Here is a 23,408-nt window from a genome sequence, read left to right as displayed (position 1 = left end):
TATTATTTCCTTCTTGGATCTCTGAGGGAGTTGAAGATTAGTTAGTTATAGTTGAAGATTAATTAGGATAGAAATTGAATTAGATACAATAGGATAGATAATAGAATTATTTTCTCTGAATTTGTCAAATACAAATGAACTAGACATTGTTTAGGTATTTATTACTTGTATATATTGTATATAGTTATTGTACTTTTGTATGTAGTTTTTCTTATGTTAGTTATAAGCTTTTTCCTTTTTTCTATTTATTAAAATAGAAAAGGGGAAATATGGTGATATTTTATTTGTATTAAAATGTTATTTGTATGTTAATAAATAAAGTTGCCCGGGGGTCAGAGCTATTAGCAAGCCATAGGAAAGCAGGGCAGTTGTGGCATATGCTTGTAATCCCAGCACTTGGTAGGCAGAGCTAGGTAAGTCTCTGTGTGTTCACGGATACAGCCAGTATTGGATACACATGCCTTTAAATTCAATAACAATCATAGAAAACCTGGAGGTCTATACAGACAGGTCATGATGAGGCGGTCATGTGGTTGGCTTTACAACCAATGAGAAGGCAGAACAGGAACTCTATATAAAGACTTTAATACAGGGGTAGCTCTGGTTTGGAGAGGTAGGACCACCGCAGGAGGAAGGGTAAAGTTTTAGCTCTTAGCTATGACCTCTTGGTTTTCTTCTTTGCATTGGTTCTGTGTTTCTTATTTAATAAGAAGTTTGGTTACATCTATATGTGTGCACTGGAGGCAGGTTGGGATGGGAACAGGAAGGATCAGGTGAGTAAGGAATGGACAGAATGGGAGAAGACAATGAGACATGAATGTAATAGGGGACCTCTTAGCAGGAGATGTGGAAACAGTGCAGCAAAAACTTCTTGGAAGCTATTAGGATGACCCTAGTGAGGATTCCTAGTAATTAAGAATATGGAAGCTGAACCAGCCATCTTCTGTAAACACATAAGGCTCCCAGTGGTGGGACTGGGATACCAAGCCAGCCACAAAACATTAGACCCACATTTTTCCTTCCTGTTACATATGCTGGGGCAATGGTGGCTGAGAGATTCTGTAGTGGACAACCAATGACTGATCTAACTTGATGCCCATGCTCTGAGAGGAAGCTCATGTGTGACACTGCATGGATGGCCAGCAACCAAAACTTGGATGACTCAGAGAACTAAGGTAGTACCAAATACATTCAATCAAAAAAAAAAATCAATGGAATGATTCATAACTATATTCTACTATAATCATAGACTGGTGCCTATCCCAATTGTCACTGAAGAGGTTTCCTGCAGTGGCTGATGGGAGCACATGCAGAGATCCCTACTCGAACATTACCCTGAACTCTGAGAATCCTGTGCAAGGAGGGTGTGAGTACTGTTGGATCCAGTGTGGCTGAGGAAACCAAGAGAATATGACCCACAGAATCAAGAAAACAGGGTTCATAGGGGCTCAGAGAAACTGAAGTGTCAATTGTGGAGCATGCATGGCTCTATCCCAGGTCCTCTGCATAAGTGCTATGGTTCTTTAGCTTGGAATGTTTATGGGAGTCCTAACTGTAGGAGTCGTGGTGTTCTGGCTCGTTTTTAAGCAAGTGGGACTCTTTTCCTTTTATTGGGTTACTTTGTCCAGCCTTGCATCTTGTTCTGATGTGTTTGTTTAATATCCCTGTGAGGCCTACTCTTTTCTAAAGGGCAACAGAGGAGCAGTGGTTCTGAGGAAATGGGGATTTGTGGAAGAGGGCACTGGAGGAAGTGGAGCAAGGTGAGGTTGGAGTGAGGACATATTGTATGATAGAAGAATAAATGCAAAGGAAAAAAATGAAAATTCATTAAGTCTAAGTTCAATGATCCTCACAATCTGTAACAGTCCAAACTGTGCAAATGTCCAAAGTCTCTTCTGACCCTTGACTGTCACATCTTGTAAAATCAAGAAACAAATGAAGGACTTCCAACACACAATGGCACAGGATATATTTCCATTTAGAAAAAGAGGAATATTCTGTATTGCAGCTCCCCAATAAGGCAGACATCCCCTGCTAATGTCCATTTCACACCAGCCAGAAGAACAGGTAGGCAGCCAGCAGCCCATGAAATTTCTACACTCCCTACATTCCCACAGACAAAATCCTATTACAAGCCTCCAGCTTGTCCCTACCCCCAAATCACATGGATATCTTATACTCAAGTACAAGCCAATCATCTAGTGGAATAGGTAGGCAAACTGAGGCAAAGCCATGTCCCTACCCCTAAATCACATGGATATCTTATACTCAAGCACAAGCCAATCATCTAATAGAATAAGTAGGCAATCTGAGGCAAAGCCTCCCTGCTGGACAAGAGGCCATGCCAGCCATCAGAATTCCACATAGGCTGCTCACCTGTGGATCTCCTCCATTCTTTCAATAACTCTCAACACTACCCCCAATCCCACCTCCCTCCAAATCTATGCTTTGGATCCTCCATCTTGGGTGGAGACTACTTGCTCAAACAAAAGACACACCATCTGACAGATGTCCATGTAGGCCAACTGTCCACAGACCCCCACTCTCTCAGTCCCCCCTCTACACAACCAACAAACTCTCCCCCTTTTTTCCCTTTGGTCGATCTGAAACTTGAGCAGATACTCCCTGCAAGAAAAAGTGCCACACCTACTGCAAGATTTCCAGCCCCCTACTTGGCTTGAGAACCCCTGTTCATCCATAGGCCACACAGACCACAAGACCAGAGAGCACATAGAAACCAAGGAACAAAACACCCATCTAACAAAGACAAACTGAGAAACTGGCACATAAACACAGTCAACTCAAATCCAGATACCTCGATACCATCCTAAGAATACAATCAACAACAGCAAGAGCAATATATCACTACCAGATTCCAGCTATCCTACTACTGCAAGCCCTGAATATTTCAACACAGTTGAAGCACAATTAAGTTAAGACCAACTTCATAAAGATGATAGAAATCCTTAAACAGGAAGGAAATGAATCCCTTAAAGGAAGCAGGAAAAGGATAAATGAAATATTGGAGAAAATTAACAAATCCCTTAAAGAAAACAAAAACCAAACAAACAAGCAAACAGTTGACAGAAATAAATGAATCTGTTCAAGACCTGAAAATGAAAATAAAATCAATGCAAAACAATGCAAACTGAAGGAATTCTAGAAATGAAAATCTAGGTATTTGAACAGGAACTACAGAGGCAAGATTCACCAAAGAGACATGGAACAGAGAATTTCAGGTTTTGAAGGTATGATAGAAGAAATGGAATATCAATGAAAGAAAATGTTAAATCTAAAAATTTTCTGAAACAGAACATCCAGGTAATTTGGAACACTATTAAAAGACCAAACTTAAGAATAATAGGAACAGAAATAGAAAAATCTCAGTGCAAAGCCTAGAGAGCATCTTCAAAAAAATTAATAGTAAAAAATTTTCCTAACTAAAAGAAGATCACAGGAGAACACAGCCCACAAAACCATTAAGCAGGGTGCATAGGGTCTCACAGAGATGCAAAGAGCAATCACGGAGCCATCATGGGTCTGCATCAGGTCCTACGCATATATGTTATCATTGTGTAGCTTGGTGTCTTTGTGCAACTCCTAGCAGTGGGAGTGATTGCGGTGGTGGTGGGGGTGTCTCTGACTCTCTTGCCTGGTCTTGAAACACTTTGCTCCTACTAGGTTGCCTCATCCAGCCTTGATTTGATGGTTCATGCCTAATCTTATCGTAACTTATTATGGAGGGTTCTGTTGATATCCCTGGGATATCTACTCTATTACAAAGGGAAATGGAGGAGGAGTGGATCTGGTGAAGTGGGGAGCAGTGGAGAGAATTGTGAGGATTGGAACGAGGGCAAACAAAAGTTGGGATGTATTGTATGAGAGAAGAAATTGTTTTTATTTTGAAAAAAAAGAAAGAATGAAATGTGGATACAGTGAGTGAAGACAACAAATCTTGTAGCTCTGTTTCAGATAGGTGAGGCTTCAATCTCAAAGTGTTTAGGTAGCTGTATCCATAAAAAGGTTTATACGTGTCTCTCCCTTGCTACTCCTGCTCCCTGTATTCAGCTCTTCATAGCAGATGTCTTTTAGCTTGGGCATCTCAACACCCTGTCATCTCAAAATACAATACTGGCTTCGTCTACACAGCTCCATGCAATGAACTCTCAAAGTAGCCTCACTGATTTTCTGACTCTGACAAATGTAAGTGGGTGCCACAGTGCTGAACTGAAACCACAGAGGAAGAACTTATGACCTATACATTTTACATCTTTCCTGTTCCCAGAACCAGTCCAACATGGGTTATCCCTCCAAACTTGGCTTCTAAGTTGTGATGGATGCTACCATGCTTGGACCAGAGTTAGAGGAGGTTCTGTAAGACATTGCTTCTTTGGATTAGGAAGCAAGTTGCCTGTTCCTTCCATATATTGAAGGCTTATATGGAGGGAATCTTACCCTAGGGTATCTTCCTAGGCTTCAAATGCCAACAAGGGCCTTCTCTTTAACAGTGTTAAACTTCTTGAAATTTCCTGCCTCTGCTTCATCACAGCATGGCCAGTTGAAACTATCTAGTGTTGTTTTTTCTCTACAAAAATGACTTTTCATTTCTTTCTGTACCACTTGTTTCTTTTCCACTGTAGACCTGAATAAGTTTCAGCAATAAACACCCAACAGAATCAATACTTTGTCCAAGAAATCATACAATTATGTTTTAATTCTGTCTTACTCAATTTCTCAGGGAATGGAGAAAATAGGAATTATTTGTGGACAAGACATTGTATACATGACCTCTAGCTAAACTTTTCCTGGCGTCTATTTTCCACTGAAATACTATGACCTCAAGCTCCACTGTCTGCATTACTTCCAACACTTCCATATTTCTAGTCCTATAAGAATAGCTGATTAAGCTCTATGTGCAGCTTTCTGTGGTATTTGCCATCCAAAGTCCTAATATCTTCCACATTCCTCCAATAAACAACATTCCCACATTTTGTCCAGCAACAAAATCACTTTTGGTGTACCGCATTTTGATCTAACTTGCTTGTTTCTTGTTGTGATTAAGTTATCTAAACAAATGCATCTCAGGACATTATCAGGTTTATTTGGCTGATATTGCCAGGTCACAACCCACAATTATGGGAGCTTAGGACAGAAACTCAAGCTAGGAACTGAAGGCAAACACCACAAGGAAACTGTGTTTATTACTGTTCTCTCTTGTTTGGTTACTGTCTCATCCTAAGCTAGATCTCTTATCCATCTCAGGGCCACTTGCTTGAGATATTAAAGCCTCAGTGGAAGAGCATTCCCATATCAGTCATCAATCAACACAATTTCTTACAAACATAGTAACTAGTAATTCTGATCTGGGCAAAGTGTCAATTGATGTTGCCTCTGAAGACTCAAAGCTACATCATGTTGGCAGCTAAAGCTAATTATGATAGAGACAATAATATATGAGAAGGTTTTAAAAACACAAAACAAATATTTTAACCCCATCAATCACTTAAGCAGCAAAAACCGAAAACATGAAGATAGCAGCAGCAACGTGGAAACACAAATATGTCAAGAAATGAGAAGTGACCCTCTAAGATCAAGAAGGGAAATCTAAAACGGTCTCTCCACAGAAACTTCCCCAACCAACAAAAGCTAAAGGAACTCATAAAATTATACAGTAAATTTTCAGGCTCTAGACAGATAGTTCAGTCTCAATTTGCTATGTATAAGTGTTGTAGGTTGTTTTGCTTATTTGGGGGGGCCCAACTCCCATCTCCCAAATATATCACACATGAAGGTTTAACGTAATTATAAACGTCCGTCCTTAGTTTGGTTTGTTTCCTACCAGCTTTTCTTAACTTATCCCTTCTACCTTTTGCCTTTGTGCTTTAACCTTTCTCTTTCTCCTGTAAATTTTACTTTCACTCTTATTCCTTGGCTGGCTGTGTGGCTGTGTGACTGGCACCTACCATACTCCTCAACTTGTTCTCTTATTGTTTCTCCTTTTCCTTGCAGATTTTTCCTTTCATTTTTTCTCTCTGCCTACCAGCACTGTCTATCCTTTCTCCTGTCTTGCTCTTGGAGACTTGTGTCCTTATTAGACCATAATGTCTTTTAGACAAGCAAAGTATCACAGCTTCACATAAACAAATGCAACATAGAAGAATGCAACACATCTTTGCATCACTAAACAAGTGTTCCACAGCATAAACAAAAGTAAGTACCCTAAAGTAATATTCTACAATGAGCGAGGAAATGAAAACTTTTCCAAACCAAATGCAAAATAACAGATTTTTAAAGAAGCAGTATGTGATTTGTTTTATGCACTTAAAGCTCTAATTGCTTTAATGAGTCACAAGTTTATCCCCAGATTCTGTATGTGTTTGTGGGTGAGAGACAATGTCTTCCCTGTATATACAAGTGACATAGAAGAAAAGAGGGGGTCAGATCCCCTGGATCTGGAGTACCAGGTGGATATGAGCCTCCCAACTTGGATATTGGGATATGGACTCAAGTTATCCCAAAGAAGAATACATGCTGTGACAACTGCCCAGCCACAGTGTACTTTTTATGCAATACAATAAAAGTCTTTCATGGATTAACAACAAAACCCAGATAAGCCAAGAAGTAAATAAATAATCCATGGAAACATGATGCATCAATATTAAGAGGTTATGTATGGTAAATTTACAGCATGAATTGAATACAATTCAAAGAAAATTCTCAATTTATCATAGCATTCCTGATTCCAATGCCATATGCAAAGTAGAAACACTTAGAATGCACAGTAGGATTATGAAAAAATAATACACATAGTGATACCATGTGACTTTTATAGGAAAAGTGTGATCTTGACCAATGTTACCCAACTACCTATAATTCTATGTGTATAGAAATTAACATAGACTAACACATAACACAAAATTAACTCCAAGTGACCCTTAAACTGTTATGTTCTGGACAATCCAGCTACTGATATTTCTTTCAAACATAGAGCCACCAAATGATAGAGGTCTCTTGGCAAGTGGAGGCAATATCATACTATGGCTGTGCAAACTCTCATGTCCTCTTGTGGGTATCAGGCAAACAAAGTGCCACTGATGCCAAATCACAAAACAGTGTAGAAGAACAATTCAGTGTCTATTTCCTGGCACATGATGTGGAATCTGCCCTATTCACCTGCCCAACACCATGCAAACTTGAAATATCTCTACAAGTCAGAAACTGCTTTTGTCCCCTGGAACTGGAATACCCTGAATCATGTAGTGACTGGTATCAGAAAATTTAAAACATTCTAATCACATACTGCTGAAGGATGATCCTCAACACTTCTTTCTACCAGTTGTTAAATCATCTGTAATTTTTATAAGACAAACATGAAAGTTGAGTGCAATGCTCAGAACTTGGAGAAAACAAGACCTTCAGTTTTCCAATCTGACTTTCCACTACACACTAAAAGCAAAGTCGATATGTGCACACGAGACATATACATTACAAATATCAGTTTCCCATAGGCAGGGTGGTAGAGCCTACCCTCCCCATAGAATCTACATTCAGGGAGTCTCAGAGAAGGGCCACTGCCCAGTCACCATATGGACCAACAGAATCACAATCTGGCTAATGGCCCATCCCACTCATAGAAGCTCTGACAGCTCAGCAGAACTGCTCCTCTTGGTCTGGGGTCAGTGTTTCCCACAATCACCATGACATGGCTTGTGGTCTCCCTCATAGGTCCTTAAAGCAGAGCCAGAAGAGAGTTCTAGAAAGAATTTGCAAGCTACCTCTCACTGGTATTCCTAATTGCTAAGCCTTGCCAAGTTCCCACATTAGCTAAGGCCACCCAGCTGGGACTCAGAACAGTAGCAACTCCCCAATTGGGTAATCAAAGATCAAATGACACAGACATCAGAGGCCCTCGCAGCTCTGCCCTTCCACCCTAGGGACAAGACAGGACCCTAATCTGGGAAATTTGTCTTTTAGTAGAAATTCTTCCAGTCTCTCAGAGCAATTTCTGTTCCTCTCCCAAGGCACCCAGTTTTTTCTGCAGAAATTCCAATACACACTGACTGTCCAGTGGAGCCAACCCTTTGCTTCATAGCTCAAAGTCCTGTGGCCAAACATAGGTCTCATTCAAAAAATAACAATTCTTACTGTGTAACTGCTGTTAAGGAAAAACAGGCCAGGAATTACAAAACAATGAGTTATCAATAGTAGGGCTTGTAGGAAGGAAGGAGACTGTCGGCATGATATAGTCATAAACTGAACGAATTATTTTGAAAACTTGAAACAGATTCAATGGCCATGTGTCCCAGGACTAGGGATTAGTATGAGATCCACACAAAGATTACACGCATCTTTTATTTTTCCCTGAGGCTATACATCTTAAACAAGGAAAATAACTGTCTGTTAGGCAGGGCCACAATATTTTACTCAGGTCTTCTTCTTTTTTTTTTTTTTTTTTTTTTTTTTTAAGATTTATTTATTATGTATACAGCATGTGTGCTTGCAGGCCAGAAGAGGGCACCAGATCTTGTTACAGATGGTTGTGAGCCACCATGTGGTTGCTGGGAATTGAACTCAGGACCTCTGGAAGAGCAGTCAGTGCTCTTAACCTCTGAGCTATCTCCCCAGCCCCGCTACTCAGGTCTTCTATACTGGTTGAAACACTGGAACTACAGCAATTTCATTTCATGGTAAGGTCAATCCTTTATCCAGATTATTGAATGCTCTGGTCTATGGTCCCCAAGAAATGGCCAGTGAGGACATTTATGAATCATCTAAAATTGATTGTATGACTCCACATTGATAATCTCAACTACTGTTGAAGCAGGAAAGCTCTCACCTGTCCTTCCCCTGCATTTCTACACTTTCACTACATCAGTTTTAAAGTTTATGAGTGAACTCAATTCTTTTTTTTTTTTTGGTTTTTCGAGACAGGTTTCTCTGTGTAGCTTTGCGGCTTTCCTGGAACTCACTTTGGAGACCAGGCTGGCCTCAAACTCACAGAGATCCGCCTGCCTCTGCCTCCCGAGTGCTGGGATTAAAGGCATGCATCACCACCACCCAGCCATGAACTCAATTCTTGCACAGGTCCATCTTCATTTGTTATGTCCCCCAAAAAAGATGGAGAGACTGGTGGACATTTATTAATCACCTGGACCATTTTTACTTCCCACTGGGCTGATGAGGCCCAGCCTGGAAGGAGTTGCAGGATGGTTCTTCCAGCACTGGGCAGCAGAGGCAGGATTAAGTGTTCAATGAAATTCATAATTGCATAACATGAGTCAAGCATATACTACAGGAGACATTCTTCTAGAGAGAACTCAATAATCAATAACACTTAAAAGAAAAGGAGCAAAACTACTAATGACCTAGAATCATTAGAGAACAGAAACAAGTAGAGATAAGAGCAGTAATGCACTTGAAGAAAATGTTAAAAAAAATAATATTACCATTGGGCAGTGGTGGTGCACACCTTTAATCCCAGCACTTGAGAGGCAGAGCCAGGTGGATCTCTGTGAGTTTGAGGCCAGCCTGGTCTAAAGAGTGAGATCCAGGACAAGCACCAAAAACTACACAGAGAAACCCTGTCTTGAAAATAACAAAAAAGAAACCAAAACAAAAAATAATAATAAGTGATATTTTAAAATGATAAAAATAATGTATTTTTAAGATAAAAAATTTAGCTACATTGACTTCAAAAATAGTAGGACCTTCTCTAGTAGAGGGAATGTCATTTATAAGAGATAGATTGATTGATTTTGCACACATTCACTTGTGAGCTGCTGAGATCTATAACCTGACACACAGTTACAGTCAATGGCCTTTTCCTCAAACCTCTGAGCTGACATAACTGTGTCAAGCAGGATTGAACATATCTGCATAGCAGAGTTTGCCTAATTGAAAAAATCAATTTGAGAAGTTTACCTTCCCTAATTGTACACAAAAAAATCTGGTCTGTCTTCATTCACAAGTCATCAATTGGTACATGCTGGGAAATTACAAAATCACTCCCCCTGCTACAATCAGGTTCATTTTCGTAGTGGTGACTCCAGCAACTCATTGCCTACCATATTTCCTTCTATTCTGGTCTTAAGGTAGAAACCATGCTCTACATGCAGATCCATTTTCTTTTACTGCAATGGATATTCAATTCCATGACTCAAATGGATAACTTTGAAACCCCAGAGGTGATACAATCATTTGATTTAAGATTTTGGAGGTCTGCATCTGGCTACTCACTCCCACGCAGCCTGGGGAGGACTCACTACACTGGCCACCTTGGCTCAACAGGCAGTTCCTCCAAAGTCTGGGGAGAGGGGGACCTCACTCACCATGGCCATTCACTGCTTCCCATCTGGGGACAGCAGCCCTTTGCTTACCATGGACGGCACATTCTCTACCAACAGCAGAGGCCATGGCCAAGTGTACACAAGCCCCCTTCCAACTTCCTCAGCAGAGGAGCTGAGCCAGAAGCCTGGTGTAGCTGGAGAGTTTCTCTTCAGGTCCCGCCAAGCCCCCATAGTCCCACAGTCCACTTATAAAATAAACACACAGATGCTTATATTATTTAAACTGTTTGGCCTAATGGCTCAGGCTTCTAGCTAGTTGTTCTTATATCTTAAATTAACCCATTTCTATTAATCTATAAATTGCCACATGGCTTATGGCTACCTGTATCTTAACATTTTCTCATGGCAGCAGCTGGCAGCATCTCTGCCTCAGCCTTCCACTTCCCAGACTTCTCTCTCTTTGTCCCACCTATACTTCCTGCCTGGATACTGGCCAATTAGTGTTTTACTTATCAATCAATCATCCACAGCAGCCTGGTACTGGAAGAACCCTCCCATCTGACTGATGGGTTCTCTTGAGTCCTGATTGGCTATTGAGACCTGAATGACAGGCCCTGGTGAGCTGAAGGAACACAGCAGAGTGCTTCCAAGCCCTGGCTTCCACCAGAAGCACAGATCTATCCCAAATGGGCTGAAGATATGTGTCAAATTCAACAGCAAGTCTCTTGCTAATGTAAACCAATGGATTTGGTTTTCAAAGGACAAATGCAAATTCAGAAGGAGGCTAATTGGACAATGATGCATAAGAGGAACATAGGATAACTTGAGAACATTATAAACTGTAGCTAGAATTTTCCTGACTTGCCCACAGTCAGGACAAATCTCTCTCACCTGCCAGTCCCACTGCCGCTCATACCCAACCAAGAAAACACAGAGACTTATATTGCTTACAAACTGTATGGCCATGGCAGGCTTCTTGCTAACTGTTCTTATATCTTAAATTAATCCATTTCTATAAATCTATACCTTGCCATGTGGCTCGAGGCTTACCAGCATCTTCACATGCTGCTTGTCATAGTGGTGGCTGGCAGTGACTCCTTCACTCAGCCTTCCACTTCCCAGAATTCTCCTTTCTCCTTGTCCCATCTACTTCCTGCCTGGCCACTGGCCAATCAGTGTTTTATTTATTGACCAATCAGAGCAATTTGACATACAGACCATACCACAGCAATAAACAAAGTCACTTTGTAGACCAGGCTGGCCTCAAAGTCACAGAGATTCACCTGCCTCTGCCTCTTGGGTCATGGGATCAAAGGCATGCGCCACCATCACCCAGCCAGACCTGACATTTCAATGGGGACATGTCAATCTTCTGGCCAAGGAACCTGGTCTATGGAACCCAAGAAATGGCCACTCAGGACATTTATACATCACCTATAACTAATTTACTGATTGCATATTGGTAATCCAAACTGCAGAGAAAACTAGAAAATTTTAATGCTCCTTACTGTTCCTCAATTTCTGTACTGTGACCAGCTTGTAATGTGGGGACAATGAATTCACATTCTTATAGCAATAACGCCCATGCTACCACCACCCGTTCACCATGTCCAAGCGAGGGGCTGTGGATCAAAAAAACAGAGACAAAGACAGCGTGTCATTCGCCACAGCAGAATGCTGAATGCCGTTTATTGAAAGATGAGGAAACCTTAAATACAGGCTTACAGCACAATGGGAGAACCCCAGAGGGCAGAAATTCGCTACCAAATGTTCTACATTCTTGCATCTAAGCTGTTAACACCCAATATGCAGGATACACAAACAAGGAACTTCACTCAAGCATTCAGGAGGGTGGATACCGGCAGGGAATTAGCATAGGGAGGACATCTGGTCAAGGCCGGCAAGCAGGCAAACAGTTTACTCAAATATGGGGAGCCAGGGCCCTACAGGTCCCCCCTTTTTACTAAAAAAATGAGCTTCTGATTTAGATTGTGTGGGACGTCAGCAGGTCACCTTACCTGTAATGGAGACACCTGCCCAGGCCACACAGGTGCTCTGGGTTATGTTGATGATGCCCCCCAAGCATTACTAGTCTCTGAATACTCATTATCATACAGACTCAACCATGTGAGCTGTAGAGTAACTGTTGCCAAAGATCTCAAAGTGGCGCTGGGCTTGCAATCTGTTCGACACAGAAAAGACCAATAGAAGTCCTAACTCACCCATAGCCAGGAGACGAAAGGCAATTGAGCCATTCCCTTCCTTTGAGCCTTATGCAAATTGGAGTCCTCATAAGATGGTATCCCAAAAGCAAATGGAACTTGAGTTTTATAAATTTTACAACTTACAAAGCCAATTCAAATGTATATAACTGTTGAATTAAATTTATCATGCCCAATAGAATGAAAGATTAACTAACTGCGGTAGCTACTTTTGCTGCCAGGGTCTCCATTGTGCTAGCTGTAGTAATCAATTATGAAATAGCAATCCCAGAAACAAAAGCAGCAGTGGCAACAGCGATGTCAGATTCTCTTCTGGATCGTGTGGGCATCCACTGGCATGGACTCCAGGAACAGGAACCACCAAGGCCCATTTTTCTTGATCCCAGCACGACTTAAGCTGGCAGCTCTGTAAAAGAACAACTAAGAACCATAAAGGAAAAACAAACAGCACACAAGGAGCAGAACTAATGGTCTCAATAATGGCTACATTCAGGCTCACAAATTTTAAAGGTATCATCAAAGGAGGCTAGATGAATTTCAGGAGGCCAATAAATGTTTCACAAAGCCACTCCTGAAAAGTAGGGGTACTACACCAGCTTGAAGAGGATTGCAAAATGTGAAAAAAGCTTAGCTGGCATGCTAGTGTTAACAAATAGAGGTCAGTGACCTTCATGGTTGTCCTTAAACTCCAAGGTGTCTGGGTGACACGTTCTTAAACATGCTTGAAAGAGCAGTTACTATACATTACCTTCTGGAGAATCCAACCGCATGGCTACAGTTCCTAGGCTTACATTAATGCTTGCCAAGGCTGGCCATATTGGGCTCTCAATACCCATTGGCATCAGAAGGGGAAAGTTCTTCACAAAGGCCCAATAGGTCTCTGCCATGTTGGGATTCAGCAGCAGCCACAGGGCACATGCAGTGCTCAGGAACCCAAAGAGGGACCTCATTGTCCTGTGGAAAGACCAAAACAGATCCCTGGGCCCACACCAACACTGGATCGGGTCACCTCCAAGTGCCAGTAGAAAGATCCTTCCATCGCACCAGAGGATGATTTGCAACAGGAGCCCTCCAGTGCTTATATGTAGCAGATACACCAGTAGAGTCCACTGATAAAAAATTTAAATATATAAAACAAGGGAAAGAGTAGAATATGGAGAGATGAGCCCCTAGCTCCCCCTTTTTACTTTAGCAATATATGTTTTTAAGGTACGATGGCAGCGTTCTACTATAGCCTGTCTGCTAGCTAGAGTTTTCCTGCCTGGCCCACAGTCAGGGAAAATCTCTCTCACCTGCCAGTCCCACAGCCGCTCAGACCCAACCAAGTAAACACAGAGACTTATATTGCTTACAAACTGTATGGCCATGGCAGGCTTCTTGCTAACTGTTCTTATAGCTTAAATTAATCCATTTCTATAAATCTATACTTGGCCACATGGCTCGTGGCTTACCGGCATCTTCACATGCTGCTTGTCATAGTGGCGGCTGGCAGTGACTCCTTCCCTCAGCCTTCCACTTCCCAGCTTTATTCTCCTCCTTTTCCCACCTATACTTCCTGCCTAGCCAATGGCCAATGGTGTTTTATTTATGTACCAATCAGCAACACATTTGCCATATAGAACATCCCACAGCACTTCCCCCCTTTTTTTTTTCAAAAAAGGAAGGTTTTAACCTTAACAAAGTAAAATTACATATAATTTGGGAATTTGGGCATAGATTCTCTTACTACTTCCTGCTGGAGGGGGGCGCTGTATCTTATAGGGACACAACGAAAATTTTAGGATTATGGAATAGTCCATGAGGCCGTATTGTCTAAGCCAGTTGCCTTCAAAACATTCTGGATGTTGGATCATCTGGGCCATGGTGCCATCGGAGACCTTTCAGGGGGTCTTGGCTGGTCAAACCTGATGTATCTTAATCTGGAACAAATCCATAGCCCCTGGCTGTCTGTGGGAACAAAAGCAGAGTCTCCTTTCCAAAGCAACACATCCTTACATCCAAATTTTGAAGTCAAGGTATCTTTAAAATATACATATTGATTTAACTCAACATCTTTTACAATCAAATGTTTTTCTGCAGTTAAAAATCCCAAAGACAACACAATCCAGATTCTCTGTGTAATATTCATCTTTGCATGGCTTATTTTTTATATTAACTTTACTGTCTCTTTAAAGACTTTATTTTTCAAAACTATGTATTTGTTTATATAACTGTGTTTATCACCTTTTTTGTCTCTTTCAAGCCTACATATATTTTAAACACATTGTAAACTATTACATCTGAATCTGTCTTATTGTGAATCTATTGCTTTAAACTGCAGCAGTTGTGGCTGCTGGCTCCGCCCACCTCAGCTTCCCAACATGGCGGTGGTTTACCGCCAGCTCTGGGAGCTATCATGGGTCTCTATGCTTTTATCCAAGCAGCATGTAGCTCAGAAACCTCTTTTTTTGTTTTGTACTAGCAAAGGCTAAATCCACCACACAGCTTAATGTGCCACTTGCAGAGGCCTCATTCCCACCATACTGCAGGTCGAGAGAGCGTGCACACTAGGAACCCACCAGTAGCTCAAACCAGCAGCTGCCGCTCATTTGAGAAAGACAATTAGGATGCTGTTTTTAGCTCCGTTTTAGAATCTTTTCTCAGGTTTTAGGTGGAAGCTCTTGCCAACATGTTGGGCGCCATTTGTAGCTAGAGTTTTCCTGCCTGGCCCACAGTCAGGGAAAATCTCTCTCACCTGCCAGTCCCACAGCCGCTCAGACCCAACCAAGTAAACACAGAGACTTATATTGCTTACAAACTGTATGGCCATGGCAGGCTTCTTGCTAACTGTTCTTATAGCTTAAATTAATCCATTTCTATAAATCTATACTTTGCCACATGGCTCGTGGCTTACCGGCATCTTCACATGCTGCTTGTCATAGTGGCGGCTGGCAGTGTCTCTGACTCAGCCTTCTACTTCCCAACTTTATTCTCCTCCTTTTCCCACCTATACTTCCTGCCTAGCCAATGGCCAATCAGTGTTTTATTTATGTACCAATCAGCAACACATTTGCCATATAGAACATCCCACAGCACCTGTCCTTGAGGATTATAAGGAATACCAGTCTTATTAATGATAGAAAAATCTTGGCAGAATTTTGAAAATCCTGTACTGCTGTAGGCGGGACCATTATCAGTTTTTATGCATTTTGGCACTCCCATGTAAGCAAAAGCATGAAGACAGTGATTCTTTACATCTTTAACCTTTTCCCCTGAATGGGCAGAATCAAAAATTAGGGAGGAATATGTATCAATAGACACATGGACATATTGTAATTTTCCAAAGGAAGGCACATGTGTGATGTCCATTTTCCACACATGATTAGGTAAAAGTCCTCGGGGATTAACTCCTAAATGAGGAACAGGTAAAAACTCAGCACAAATAGGACATGATTTAACTATCTGGATGGCTTGTTCCCGGGTTATGCCCATATGATGATGAAGAGATCCAGCATTAAGATGATAATGTTGATGCAACTGAGTAGCCTTATCAAAGCAGAATAAACTAATGTGACAGCCATACGAGTAATGGCGTCAGCCCTCTGATTACTTTCACTTAGAGGTCCAGGCAATTGAGTATGAGCTCTAATATGGCCCACATAAAGGTTATGTGAGTGGGACCATATAAGCCCTTGCACTTGCAGTAAATATTCATGAATGGGAGAAATGGATGGTATGTAGGCTGCTGTCTCCAAAGGCATAACTGCATGTGCCACATATTGGCTATCAGTATAAATATTTAGAAGCTCATCAGAAAACATCTGTAAAGCAAGCAACAGTGCCTCCATACCTCTGCCATCTGGGCAGAAATGCCCTAAACTTTCATTCTCTTCACTATGTTACCAGAAACTACCACAGCAAAACCATGTGAAGGCCATACCACATGGGCCTGAGGAATAGGACTCATCTGTACTATTTTGGGAAATATAACAGGATGCAATTTTAAGAACTGACACACATCATTGGAGGGGTAGTGAGTATCAAACCGACCCTGCATGGAGCATGTCAATATGGTCCAATCATTATCATTAGCTTGCAACCATGCTATTTGAGATTGGGTGTATGGGGTCACCACAGTATCTGGCTCCTTACCAAAAGTTTGAACAATGATCTTGAGTCCCTTAAATATAATCTGAGCAACAGCCTGAGGATAAGGAGTAATGGTTTTTGCTGGAGAAGCTGGGGAATGTACCCATAGTATAGGACCTGTTTGCCAAAACACTCCAGTAGGAGAATGGGAAAAACAAAATATCAAATACAATAAGGGAGAAGAAAGATCTATATATTGCATGTGAGCCTGATCCAGGGCCTCTTGCACACATTGTAGGGCTGTACGCCCTTCAACTGTTAATTCATGGGGAGATAAAGGGTCAGGGTTGCCCTTTAAGACATCATACAAAGGACAAAGTTGACCTGTTGGAATCTTTAAAGTGGACTGAAGCAATTAAATATCTCCCAGAAAGGTTTGGAAATCATTAAGTGTGCGTAGCTGATCCATATTCAGAGTAATCTTTTGTGGACGTATGCCTGTGCCCAACAATTCATGACCTAAAAAATGATAGGGAAAGGATACCTGTACCTTTTCTGGGGTTATTTGTAAATTAACCAGGCTAAGAAACTCTTGTAATTTAGAAAAGGCATCAAAAACAATTTTTTTATTTAGCAGCTGATAACATATCATCCATAAAGTGAATTATATAAACATCTGGAAAATCTTTTCGAACTGGAGCTATGGCCAAAGACACATAAATTTGACATATGGTAGGGCTATTGGCCATTCCTTGGGGCAAGACCACCCACTGATATCTCTGATAAGGTTCTTTGAGATTTTCAGATGGAATACTAAATGCAAAGCGAGGACTGTCCCCGGGATGCAAAGGAATGGTGAAGAAACAATCTCTCAAGTCAGCCACAATTAAATGCCAATGTTTAGGAATTGCCACAGGGGCAGGCAAGCCAGGCTTTGTTGCTCCCATGAGAAGCATGGTTTTATTTACAGCTCTAAGATCCTGTAATAGCCTCCATTTTCCTGACTTTTTAATAAAAAATATAGGTGTGTTCCAAGGTGAAGTGGAAGGAATGATATGTCCAGCATCTAACTGTTCTTTAACTAATGCATTTGCAGCCTCCGACTTTTCTTTAGTAAGGGGCCACTGTTCCACCCATACAGGGTCATCACTTTTCCAAGTGATTTTTATTGGTTGTATAATCGAAGGCTGCTGTATAGTGACCCCTATGGAAAAGACCCTAATCCTCTAGTATCTGCAGAACATCTAGTAATACAGCTTTTGTCTGCCACAGGTAGTGGATCTCCTTGCAAATTTTCCCTAAACCTCTGCCCGGGCAGTAGCCCTGATTCTTCAGCATCTGTTGTACAGGCTGTGTAATAAGCACTGCTCCCATACTGTCTAACACATCCCATCCCCACAAGTTCACTGGAATGTCAGGTAACACAAAGGGTTGAAAAGTTCCTGCATGACCTTCCTCATTCTTCCAATTTAAGAGTAGCCTGCTCTGTAATGGCATCTGAGCTGTGCCAATACCTTGTAGGTTAGAGGTGGAATTTTTAAGGGGCCAACCTTTGGGCCAATGTTTTATAGAGATAACTGAAGTGTCAGCATCAGTATCTAAAAGACCCTGAAAATTACGATCATTAATTTTTAAATTTAGCATGGGTCTTTGTTCTAATGTGGAAACCCAGCAGGCTAGAGGGCCTGTAGAGCCAAACCCACCCTCACCTCTATGTGGTTTAAGAAAAGGATTATTAGTTTGGAAGCGAGGCATCAAAAACAATTGTGCTATGCAAGCACCCTGGGGAATAATTGTCACCCCCTTACCAGCCTCAACCATGATTCTAATTTCACCTTCAGAGTCTTCATCTATCACTCCTGGAATTACTCTAATACCTTGCATAAGAGCACTGCTCCTGCCCAAAATCAGGCCTAAAGACCCTGCAGGTAGTGGGCCCATGACTCCAGTACCGAGATCCTGGGGGCCCATCTGAGGTGTTAATACTGCGCTGGCAGAGGCGCAGAGGTCCAATCCTGCGCTTCCAGGGGTGCCTCTGAGAAGGTCTTGGAAAGAAAGGGATTCCTTCAAGGAATGAACTGAATGGGATGGTGGGAAACTGAAGTTGGGACAGGTGTATCCAGGGCTCTGTACACCTGGCTGTGGGGGGTCCAGAGGGGACCCCGCTGCCCATTTCCCAAAGGTGGTAATGGATTTCCCTGAGCATCGACCTTAGATCAGCACTCCTTACTCCAGTGACAGCCCTTTTGACATCGGGGGCAAAGTCCCCGTGTCTTTGCCACTGCTTGGGCTTGAGGACAATTTTTCTTAACATGACCTTGCTGGCCGTATCCAAAACAGGTTTTTTGGTGGGCTCCTGCAGAATTATTGCCCCTTATGGCTGAAGCCATTACCTATCCCATGATGTTAAACCTGTCTATATTTCTATGTAACTTAAGATAATCATTTAAGCTCTTATTTTTATGAGGCCTAATGGCCTCCTTACAATATTTATTGGCATTTTCAAAGGCCAATTGCTTTACTATTGGCATGGCTTGATCAACATCCCCAAATACTCTCCCTGCTAATTGAAGCAGGCGATCTACAAATTCTGCAAGTGGTTCTGATGACCCCTGAATGACTTTAGACAGTTGTTCACCAGCAGGTTTATTAGGCAGCCCTTTCCATGCTCTGGTAGCAGCTACGCTAATCTGTGAATAAATTGCAGGATCATACAAAATCTGTACTTGTACAGTGGCATACTGCCCTGTACCTGTGAACATCTCAAGATTACGAGCCGGAAAGCCTGCAGCGGCATTTCTATTAGCTGCAGTTTGGCAATGTTCTTGAAACTCACTCCTCCAAATTAAATAATCCCCCCCAGAGAAAGCAGCATGACACAACTGCATCCAATCGCTAGGGGTACAATTTAAGGCAGAAAAAGATTCAAGTATAGCGGTGGTAAAAGAAGCATATGGCCCATATGACATTACAGCTTCCTTAAGCTGTTTGATGCTTTTAAAATCTAGAGGATTGTGTTCCCTTTGAATCTGACCTTCAGCATTTTAAGTCTCTATAACTGGGTAAGCAACTCCCCCCGGAAACCCCTCTATGGGTGCAGAAGGAAGGACCTCCTTGTTGCAGAAGTTAGGGTTACGGGCTGGAGGTCTATCCTTGTAAGAATTTTTCTGTGATTTCCCTCTTAATCATCTAGTATTTTTTTTCTAATCTGACTTCTACATCATCACCCTCTGAAGATGACTCTGCAGAATCAGAAGACAACTCTGCAGAATCAGAAGACGACTCTGCTGAATCAGAAACATTGGAAGTTTGAAGGGATCTGAGAGCCTCCTCTATCTGAGACTCCTCCAACACAGCTTTAGCTTTAGTTAATTATTCTTGAACTTTAATATCACCACTAAGCAATGCATCTTTAACCAAGCACCACAAAGAAAAAGTAGCTAAGATATGGAATCAGGCCCTTCTCTATGCAGATATTTTTGTAAGTCAATCTTAACCTGTTCCCAATCTGATATATTAAATCCTCCAGAGACCAGAAACCAAGTACTGACATTCTGGAGGATTTGAACAAAATCTTTAGCTGTCTTGCCCTTAATGATTGTGCCTTGCTGCCTCAGCAGTCCAATTAATTGTTCCAGAAGTGACTGCGAGCTAGCTGCACCCATTTCAATTCACCCTTATCTTTTCTTTTTTCTTTAAATTGCTGGCCAGCCTTACCTTTCAGGTGTCCATCAGCTTGTCCCTTCTTTCTCGGACCTTGGTGTGACCTCCATTTGTAGCGATAATGCCCACGCTACCACCACCCATTCACCATGTCTGAACAAGGGGCTGTGGATCGAAAAGACAGAGACAAAGACAGCGAGTCATTCACCAGAGCAGAATGCCAAATGCTGTTTACTGAAAGAGGGAGGAAACTGTAGTGGGTAGCCATTCCAGCTTTGATCTGGAAGTTCCAACCCCCATTGAGACTTCGGCAACTGTCGTGCCTACAAGGTGGGGCCAAGGGAGGCGCCTGGAGACCTGAGATCTGGATGGGCCTGCGCTCTCTCTCTCGGTTCTGGGACCCTGGACAGTGGAGGTGGTCCAAGCAGAGCTCCAGAGAGCACTGCTGGACTGCAATACACCTTCCCCAGACCCCACAACCTACCTATCCCTTAACTTGTAAGTTACACCATTAAATAAATCTCCTTTTAGCTATGTGGAGTGGCCTTAATAATTTCACCAATATCTGGCACTCACGTGGGGCAAATTCCAAAGGCCTGGGTGGCTCCCACCCTCAGCCTCCTCCCCGGCTAGCGAGTACCTAAACCTGCCTGCAAAATTCCATATAATCAAGGAACGCCTACACGGTTCCATTCCTGAAAAAGGGAGCAGCCAGTCTGGTCTCAGTTCCCTAGTTAGCCCCAAGACCAGCGAAAGAGGCACTCCCCCGCTTCCTGAGTGCCAGCTCCAGCTCCCGCCATCTTGACTCCAGCAAGCTGCAGTCAGCCAAGATCACCAGCAGGCCCTGCTTTGGAGTTGTACCAATGCCACCTGCTGGCTGAAAAGTGCTACTACACCCCCCCAAAACACGAAAGGTAAGCATACTGTTTCAAGTAAAAGTACTTGATAATTTTACACCTTAAAATTGACTAACAAATTTTGAGTAATTCTTGTAATATGGCCGACAACATTACCTCACAAGAATTTGAAAACCTTTTTGCCTGTATGATGATGACATCTTCCTGGAAATATATGACCTTCCTAAGGCATATCTGGCCTGTACCATTTTGGCATTCATCGTAATAATTCACACAGTGTTCAAACACTGTTTTAATAACAAGAACAAAGATGAGTCATTATTGGGACTGATACAGGCTTTAAAAAATAGCAATGAAAGCTTACAAAAAAAGATTCTCTCTCTGGAATCTGCTAACCAGGATTTACAGGCTTTAAAAGATAGCAATGAAAGCTTACAGAAAAGATTCTCTCTCGGGAATCTGCTAACCAGGATTTACAGGCTTTAAAAGATAGCAATGAAAACTTACAGAAAAGATTCTCGGGAATCTGCTAACCAGGATTTACAGGCTTTCAAAAATAGCAATGAAGGCTTACAGAAAAAGATTCTCTCTCTGGAATCTGCTTTAAAAGATAGCAATGAAGAATTACAGAAAAAGATTCTTTCTCTGGAATCTGCTTGTACCAAAAATTGATCTTATTGAAAATAAATGTGAATATTTCATGGACAGAACACTAACTCTCCGGACACTATATAAGGAAGAAAAATTATCATTAATTGATAAGATAAGGTCCATGGATTCATGTGTTTCTGAGGAACATAAAAACTTGTATGATTCCATGAGAAATCTGGAGTCCCTTGCCAGAGAGGAGGTTCACTCCCTAGAACAGACCCTAGGTGCTCATTTGCAAGCCTTAGAAGAAACTCTCAGTAAACATGACAAGGGACCTAATAAGCAATGCACCTCTAAGCCAAGCTGAAATGTGCTTTTTAAATGATCTATGTGTAAAACAGAGAATTAAAAGATAATAAAATTTCATAAGAAATCATAAATGTTCTGATGCACAGTAATACCTTTTGAAATTCTGTAATAATAATGTAAACTGGCAAATCATTTCATATATTCTCAATAACTGGGTTATTTACTTTGTTAATTTCACCCATTTAAAATTATTTGAACTATGTTTGTTTGTATATACCTGTGCCATCACGTGTGTGTGGCAGTGAGAGGACAACGTAAAGATGTCTTATCTACTTCCCTTATTTGAGTTCTAGAGATAACACCCAGGTAGTCATCTGGCTGCAAGTGACCTCAATGACACTTATTTGGGTTTAAAATTATTTATGTATGTGCCAGGGTGAGAGTGTGCATATGCCACAGCCTGAGTGTAGAAATAAGTGAAATATTTGTAGGAGTAATTTGAGTCTTCCAGGGATTGAATTAAGGTCATTAGGTTTAACAGCCACCAACTTCACCCACTGAAACAATTCTATGGCAATAGATTGTGGTTCTGAGAAAGTGTTAGGAACTTTCTCAGTGTTTAAGATTAAAGTGTTTAATCCGCAGAATCATATGGTAATATTTTATTTGTACTGAAATGTGATTTTATTTGTATGTTAATAAATAAAGTTGCCTGGGGGGTCAGAGCTAATAGTAAGCCATAGTGGAGCTGGGTGTTCGTGGTGCATGCCTTTAATCCCAGCACTTGGTAGGCAAAGCTAGGTAGATCTCTGTATGGTCAAGGATACAGCCAGCATTGTAGACACATGCCTTTAATCTCAATACCAACCATAGAAGACCTGGAGATCTGTGACGAGGCGGTCATGTGTTTGGGTTTACAACCAATGAGAAGGCAGAACAGAAAGTCTTTATAAAGAAAAACACACAGGAAGTAGGTCTCTCTTGGCTGAAGAGGATCGCTGAAGCAGGAAGTGTAGATGTAACCAACTGTCTTTTTAAATAAGAAACACAGAACCAATGCAAAGAAGAAAGCCAAGAGGTCAGAGCAAAGAGCTAAAACCTTACCCTTCCTCCTGCGGTGGTCCTACCTCTGAACCAGAGCTACGTTCTGTTTTAAAGTCTTTATATATAGTTTCTGTTCTGCCTTCTCATTGGTTGTTAACCCAACCACATGACCGCCTCGTCATGGCCTGTCTGTAAAGGCCTCCAGGTTTTCTATGATTGGTATTGAGATTAAAGGCATGTGTATCCAATACTGGCTGTATCCCTGAACACACAGAGACTTACCTAGCTCTGCCTACCAAGTGCTGGGATTACAAGTGTACACCACCACTGCTGCTTTCCTATGGCTTGCTAATAGCTCTGACCTTGGG

The 23,408-nt window shown here is 41.7% G+C and overlaps 1 long non-coding RNA gene across 1 annotated transcript in view; it reads right to left on the bottom strand.

Moving 5' to 3' along the window:
* Nucleotides 1–11,941: 11,941 nt before the first annotated feature.
* Nucleotides 11,942–23,408, bottom strand: part of LOC128094448 (uncharacterized) — a 43,681-nt gene continuing 32,214 nt past the window's right edge. The window contains exons 3-5 of the long non-coding RNA XR_008212965.1: nucleotides 20,294–20,404; nucleotides 13,257–13,462; nucleotides 11,942–12,914 (exon numbers count right to left, since the gene is read on the bottom strand). This is a non-coding gene — a long non-coding RNA (uncharacterized LOC128094448). The remainder of the gene's footprint in view (nucleotides 12,915–13,256; nucleotides 13,463–20,293; nucleotides 20,405–23,408) is intronic.

This window comes from Peromyscus californicus, unplaced genomic scaffold (assembly GCF_007827085.1).
Source record: "Peromyscus californicus insignis strain IS unplaced genomic scaffold, ASM782708v3 Scaffold_4__1_contigs__length_199733344, whole genome shotgun sequence".
NCBI lineage: Eukaryota > Metazoa > Chordata > Mammalia > Rodentia > Cricetidae > Peromyscus > Peromyscus californicus.
This window is presented reverse-complemented; position numbering and strand designations above follow the sequence as displayed.